Below are 8067 nucleotides of genomic sequence, written 5' to 3' on the forward strand. Positions count from 1 at the left end.
GAGGAATTTCTTTGCACCAACGTCCGCATACGATACAATTTTGGTTCCGAAGTATGTGCATGTGAGGTCAACCTATTCAACAACAACACAATACCAAACTGTCGGTTGAAACACACTATCAACAAGCTGACCTGGATTCCATTGAATCACAAAAATCAATGGATTTATGCGACATCAACATCTTCACGAGCAACTGCAGTATGTAATAAGGAAATCATTCCACTAAATCTAAAAGGTTCAGGATTATTGACGATCGATCCAGACTGCGTGCTTAAACACAACTTTGTTTCCGTGCAAGGACAACAAATAATTGCAAGCACGGCAAGATATTCATACAGTAGTCTTGGTACAATCTCCGAATTAAGGCTACAACCCCCTATGAAGACATCAGATGCTTACAGCGGCAACAGTACACTGTCAACGATACGTAACAACCAATACGATCAACAGCTTAAAGAACTCACAGTATTGCAGAAGGTGTTGCAGTCATACCAGATAAATGATCTTCCAAATCAATTTCAGTCACACAAGTACCACAGCTTCACCATAGCTTACGCTGCACTCGTTATAGGGCTGATATTAATCATTATCATGATGAAGAAGAAATTGCAGAAAAAACATGTTGAAATTCCATCCGTTGAAGAAGCCACCCGCACGACACCTATTCCCATGCCACGACGACAGTCACGAGAATTCGTTATCAATATATAGTCGGACTGACTACCTGACAGCTAGAGGCTCATATTGTTGAACGGTTGTTCAACGCGGGGGAGAATGTTGAATATTTGTTTATATTATGTTATATTATTATATATGAATATTTTGTTGTCATTAATTTTGTATGAATAATTTGTTATTTTTATTTGTATTGTAATAATTATGTTAAATATATTTGGTGTAAAAAATAACGTTGTCAATGCAATGCCCAAAATACGTCATACGCTTCTGTTGGCACATGAAAACAAAAGCGTCAAATTTCGTCTGCAAGAAAATGCACTCTTGCAGTTTGCAATAAGTTCATTGTTTGGTATGCATGGTCAAGGTTATTTTAGTTAATTTATTTGTTGTAAATTAATTATCAATTTTAAATAAAAGGCACAATTGAATTTTTGACAATGCAATTGATGCGAAGCCACATTCGTGATTGATTCATTTCTTTAGCTTTGTAAATTTAGTTCAAGTGCTGAATTTACGTCACAAAAGCGCCTATTCACTGGATTTAAGTGTTCAGTGACTAGGATAATTAGGACAATCGTCGAAATCTCTGGGTTCAAGTACTCAGTGGTTTTCTTGTTTAAATGAATCAACATAAGTACTGGATTCAAGTGTTCAGTGCTTGCAAATAGTTGATTCCAACGTTGATCAGACATTTTGGTTTGATCGTACAGCAACATATATTCTTAACACGATTATATACTAGGACTTATTCGGTAAAAGTCCTATTTCCAATTGTACTATTTCAATTAGAGTCCCAACTATTCTCAATTCACTTTTATTCCCTAAAATAGTCCACCATTCTCACTCAACTATTACCCATCCACATCCTAGTCAATGTATTTGTCGTGTAATTTCTTCATATTATCTGCTTTTCATATCTCCATGTGCTGTAAAAATAGTATTTATTCGGTGTTAAATGAATTTGCACTTATATTATACTTTTAAAAGCCGTTACTGTTTTTTTCAGACACCAAATAAAAGTAAATTTAATTCATTAAAAATTGAGATATTACTTAATCCATACGAATGGAACCTTCCTGAGATATTGACGATTTTTTGACAAAAAGCTTTTTGCTGATAGACTTTTTTCGGATACTCTTTTCTGATATATATTATTTTTTCTGATATTATGATTACGTTAAAAATGAGTGAGATCTGTCAATATACATTCTTTTAATTTCTTAAACACTTGAGAGTTTGTTGGAAATACGCATAAGACATTTCAACAAACATAGATCCCTATAGAGCACAAGGGACCTACTATATATGGAAGTTAGTATTCGTTAAAAGAGTTAGAAAAATACTTGATATATATGGTATTCTAAGTCACAGTTAAAATTTTTCGAATTCAACTTAATACATATGTACTAACGTGTGGGATAACGTAATGACGACTAATTATTTAAATGATTTCACTTTTGACTTCTTATCGTTTACTAGAATTAACATTCTAAAATAACAATGACTAATATGGACCTATCATCACGACGAAAAAGGAAACACTCTATTGTGACCTTCTACGAAACTAAGGAATTTGTAAACACAATATACTATCTTTTTCATTCATTAAATCGGGAAAGTTTATAAAAATACTATTGTCACCTAAGAAGAACTAACTTCTATTAACAAAAAATCACTCATAAGGTTAGCACAATTAATTCGATATTATATTAAGATCCAATCAATTTGAATAAAAATTATTTACCTTTGGATTTGGTAGTTCACCGCTTTGTAGGGATGCCATATAGCAACGTAAGCGGAATTGTTCGCAATGTAAACGTTCCAAATTCTCTTCCCATTGTAGAATTTGTGTCTGTATTTGATGACGTGTTTCCTGATCTGTAACCACAGATTGCTGCAACTCAGCCATATGCTTCAATTTATGATCCTGTAATTAAAAAACGAAATTTATAAATTAATTGTTTATATAAAATATAAAAAATCTTTACTCTTTAAGTTTTCTTTATTAATTATATATAAAAATAATTTTTAATACATTACAATATCCTAACCTTTGATTTATAACTTTTCTATGTTTCATTTATTATATTTTTATAAACAAAATAAAAATTTTTAAGTTAATACATTTCTATATATACCTATACCTAAATTACAATTACAAGATATTTTGCAGGCACGGCACCAATGACTATCCTCAATACAATCAGGACTCTTTCAAGGTGTGACCTACTACAACGAGGGATTGATAGTTATAGATGTGATTTAATGAAAGGTAAGAGATATACCTTTGCCTTTCATTAGAGAGTATTGCAACTAAGGGTTTTGTTGTATTATTCTCTGTTACTATTGTGTGACTCTTCAAAAATTCTTATCTAGTTTTGTTGTCTTCAATAACTGAAGAATGAGGACAGAGGCTGCCTAGTAGAAAAGTTCATTGTCTTAAAGTCACATTGCTTCTAATTTGTTCGTGCCTTGTTTTTTTTGTTGCCTTAAAACTCCACTTAATAGGTCTCTGTCTACATAGTGGTAATGTTCATACCCTATCATTGCAGGGGATGGTTACATTTATGTAGCTTTGGTTTTGCTATTGACGGAGAAGGTCTAATGGATGGGAATAGTTTAGGTTGATAGTTAAATTATTTGTTTATTGACAATTAACTGAAACTGATGAATATTATACAAATTCGAAGTAGCTATAGTTTGTATAAATTTTAATTAGATATAATTTATAAGTACGTTATAAATTTGTTAATAAATATATAAAAATATATAAACTGAGTAGATCATATATTACAAATCACTAGTTTTGATGACATTTGTTGTTGTTGTTGTTGTTGTGATTTGAGTTAGTGCTATTGCGCATTTTTACTCTATTGTGACTGGGGGGCTTATTCCTGCCCCACACCAAACTTTAACTATACTAGAATCATTATCATTTATTTATTTTCTAACTGATGACGGACCATAAATCAGCATATCTTCCTGTACGTCCTGAGGTGGACTTAAGGGTTGTTAGAGCGAGGTTGGGCAACGTATCAACTTTTTTAAATAGTTTTAGGGCTCTGTCCTTGATATACTTTTTCACTCAGTCGATTCTTAGATCGCTTTGAAGAAGATAAGAAATTCTGATAGAATTTGATACGAAAACCTTTGCAATTGATCAAAGAATCCTTAAATCTATGTAGAGTGTAACTGCGTTACCAGAATATTCACTAATAAAACATAATGAATTAGTCAAAAGCAGTTAATTAAAATTACAGCAGCTTTTTTATAGGAAGCTTTAGGACTTTACGGTATATGCCTCCATACAACATACACTTCTGTTACGAATTATGCCGTGATTTAATGCACTGTTATTCCTTTCTTTCCAATAAAATTTATTTTAGTACTTCTTGATATTATATTAACAATATGTTCAAACATGTATAAAATGATCCTGAAATCTCTGCGGAGTATGGCTGCTTCCATAAAACATTAATTGATAAAATATTCTGCATTAGTCAAAACTAGTTGATTAAAGCTACAGTTGTTTATTTACAGAAAGCTTTAGCGCTTTAAGGTACATATTTTAAAATATATTTCTACCACCAATTGTGCAATATGTTAAAGCATTGTTATTTCTTTCTTTGCAAAACATTTTTTTCAAGAATTTCTTTATATTATGTTTATTATATATTTACACATATATAAACTTTTCATTTGTTTTTGTCAAAATAGTATTTTCTTATTTATTGTTTTATTCTATATAAATTGTTATGCATAAAATAAATAAATTTCGTACGCACTTCTTTTGCTGCTCCTCTACTCCTCTATTCCTCTGCATGTTTTCATTTTGCATACAAAATTTATGCAACTAAAAATATGCAACTGAAAGTATGCAACATTTTCTTTAACTTTATGTCCTTTTGAGCTGTTAAATGTGCATTCATACACAGTTTTTATTATGTTTAAATCTGTTAGCATGAATTTTATGCTAGTGTGTTAGTATGCAAATGTGAATAAATGTAAGTGCAAATTGTCAGGTGCTCATACAATTCATTTTTTGTTTTTTTTTTTTGCAATATTTTTTGTGTTATTTGCAGAGTACACACTTCTGTTGTAGGATATATATATTCGCATATATATGCGGAGGTACAAAAGTCAGATTTTTATTGTTTTTTTATTTGTATTTTTTGTGTAACACTTTATACAATTTCACCCTCGACACATAGTATTAGCATGTGCCAGTGTGTAATTATGTGTGCAACTAAATACAATGTAACTTTGCTCCATTATAGCATTTTCTTTGCTGTAAAATACAATGTTTGTCCTTATTCCCATAGTCTAGTAATTATTTGCATACCACCAGCACTGTGTGCTATATGCTCTATGCTCTATGCTATAAGTAATATATGTTCTGTGTTATACGACTGTGCTAAATTACGACCCATTTACACTTATACGTATGTGGGTATATACACATATGCACATTTATGCTTTACTTTTTTTATGTTGGTCTTATTTGTCTTAAATCTTCATTAAATTGTGTTAGTATTTTAATCTAGCAGAAAAAGTTTTAAATAAGGCAGTTGATTGCTTTAACTTGTGGCTTCCCATACAAAATACTTGTACCTTGAAATTGCTTTACATGATCAAATACGAGTAGACATATAAGCGCACCAACCAGTAAGCAGAAATCTGCGTAGACACGCTATGATTATCTGTGCATATAATCATTAGGAAAAAGTCAAAGTTTAATCCAAGAACAGTTGAGCAGGCATGGGCCTTTTATGAATTTATTTAGCAGTACGTGACCAAAATGCAAACGTTTGATTTTTTTCGTTGCTATATAGACTTGAAAACTGTCTGTATCGAGAAGTGAAGTGTAAGGATGTGTGTAAATGGAGTAAATCGGTGAGAAATATGTTGAATTTGACTTCATTCTGTTTTTTTTTTTGGTAAAATCCACACCACATTAAAAAATGTTTTCAGGGTCATTTAAGTATTTTAACGGCAAAATTGAGTTTTTTTTTTTGAATTTTTAGGTTTTCACCTGAAATATGAATTTTATGACTGACACTAACGAGGATGTTTATATACACATTGTATCGTAATAGAAACATATGTTAGAGACATTAATTCAGTTTGTAAGATGTTTTTCCACAGTTTTTGTTACTTAAATCAAAACATTGTTTATATTCCAGTTTAATATATTACAGTTTAATAAAATTCATTCATTTTACGGTCACAAGTAAAACGCTTTTTGCTTTAAACGAACTACTGTTTCTGGATATGTTTGTAAGCGGCAACACTAAACACTAGTAAGAAGCTGCAACCCAGGCAAATGTCAGTAAGTGAAGAAGTGTCAATGTATGACGAGAAGAGTCAGAGTGGTCATTCAATAGTGTCTGTGGTCATTTGAGTGATCTATTGTAACAATAACTCCATTCAATAATGATAATGAGAAAAACTCATGATTTGATGATGATTAATTTTGAAGTGATTTTAGAGAAATATCGTTTGAAGCATAATATATCTTTCTGATTGTATATAGATTGCACTAATTTTAAGAGCGTGCCATTCTGATTTACTGTGGACTTCCACAGAATTAAACATTTATAGCGCTCTTTTACTGTTGTGTATCTCTGCAGTTTTTTAATGGAGTAGGTGATATAAAATTGTTCTCCAGCTACAACATAACGATATAGGTGTTTAGGAGTCCAATTACTTGAATATAAAGCAGTTTTAGTTTTCATACTCAACATACTTTGTTTTAACGATTTCAGAGCATTCAGAGATATATTATTATTGTTACTGAAGAGAGGGAGTGTAAACTGTGACCTAAAAGATCTATTGTGCCCCTTAATCAGATTATAATGCTTCTCCAAGTCCGATTTCTTTAATGAAAAACAAAATAGAGCCTATATTTCCCAGTTTTGGATCCTTGTGATCCATGAAATACTCTCGTACGAGTTTCTTCTGCTTGTGCATCAGTGTCGGGCACTCCCTAAGCACATCGCGTGCTTTTTCTCTACAGTATCTGCAGTCTGAGTTGGATTGAATTTCTAACTTAAATAGGGGATTATTTAATCTACAGTGACCGGTCAATAATTCCGCAATAATTCTTAGGTTATTTTTTGATTTTTGTTATTATTATTAGGGGATGTAACACTGCGGCCGTCGGGTCTATTGTGACCTTATTGTTTGATTGTGCTATTTAATCATTGAAGCGTTTTAGATTGTAAGTACCTTAAAGCATTTTAGATTGTGATAGTGTTGGTTATTATAAGTCAGTTTTTTGACTATAATATTTTTCAGCTAAAGTCATCTTCCGGCAAGAGTTAGAGCTTAGTATTTCAAAACAAATAACAAATATCTTATAATACAAAAATTTGAATAATTGTTTCAAAACATGATCTGTGTTGAAGTCTATTAATGTGTAGACAGCAAGACTCAAAAAATTCGAACATTTTATTCCTTCAATGAGGAGTGTATTATGGTACAATAACAACTTCTCTTATTGATAAGGTTGGACGCATTTATTCATATCGTTAGTATTTGTCAGATTAAGACTTAAAGATATCAGAAATTGAATTCATTTTATTTATAATGAAAATCATAAAAATATTTCAGTTGCGTATACATAAAATAACAAAATCCTTTTGTGATTCCAATTTTCTTTTTTTTTTTCTTGATTACACATCCCTTTTTTTCCACGTTCGTGATATAATGGAAACATCAATCCATTTCTTGGGTTTTCTAATTATAGTATATGCTTATCTGTTAGCTTATTTTGTAATATTTTTATAAACTGAATATGCTATTTGTTTTAGTCATTCTTACACAAGAGTACAATTATGTAAAAAATGTTATAAAATTATGGCATAAAAAACAAGCCACAAAAACCACAAATATTAACCAGAAAAAACATAAAAACATAAAAATCCTGTATCAGGACAAAGCAAGCAAACTAGCAACAATTGCACAATCGTAAAGGGATTTCAGCTTATGTTTTGCATTTAAACGTTTCTTAATTTCCCCACAGGGTAAAATATTTACAAAAAAACAAAAAAAAAAAAACAAAAAGACACATAACAACCAAAGCAACCAAAACTTTTGGCTGATGTTGTCATATGGAAGTAGTTAATAATATAGCTGGATTTCTCAACTGAACGGAAACAAAAGAAAGAAAAGAAAAGTAGTGTAGATTTACTACAAAGCTTAAATTTTTGGATCAACGTAGCGTATGAGTGACATGAATTAAAATGAGTAATATCCACAAATAGTCATTTGTATGCTCCACCATATTAGAGTTAATTTTTTTTCCATTTATATAAATGTTAAAAGATAGCTACAGAAAAAGTATAAACATATTAATTTTTTTTTGCTAGGAGGTGCTACAGTTTGTCA

This window comes from Teleopsis dalmanni, chromosome 1 (genome assembly GCF_002237135.1).
Source record: "Teleopsis dalmanni isolate 2A chromosome 1, ASM223713v2, whole genome shotgun sequence".
In the NCBI taxonomy this organism is placed as follows: Eukaryota; Metazoa; Arthropoda; class Insecta; order Diptera; family Diopsidae; genus Teleopsis; species Teleopsis dalmanni.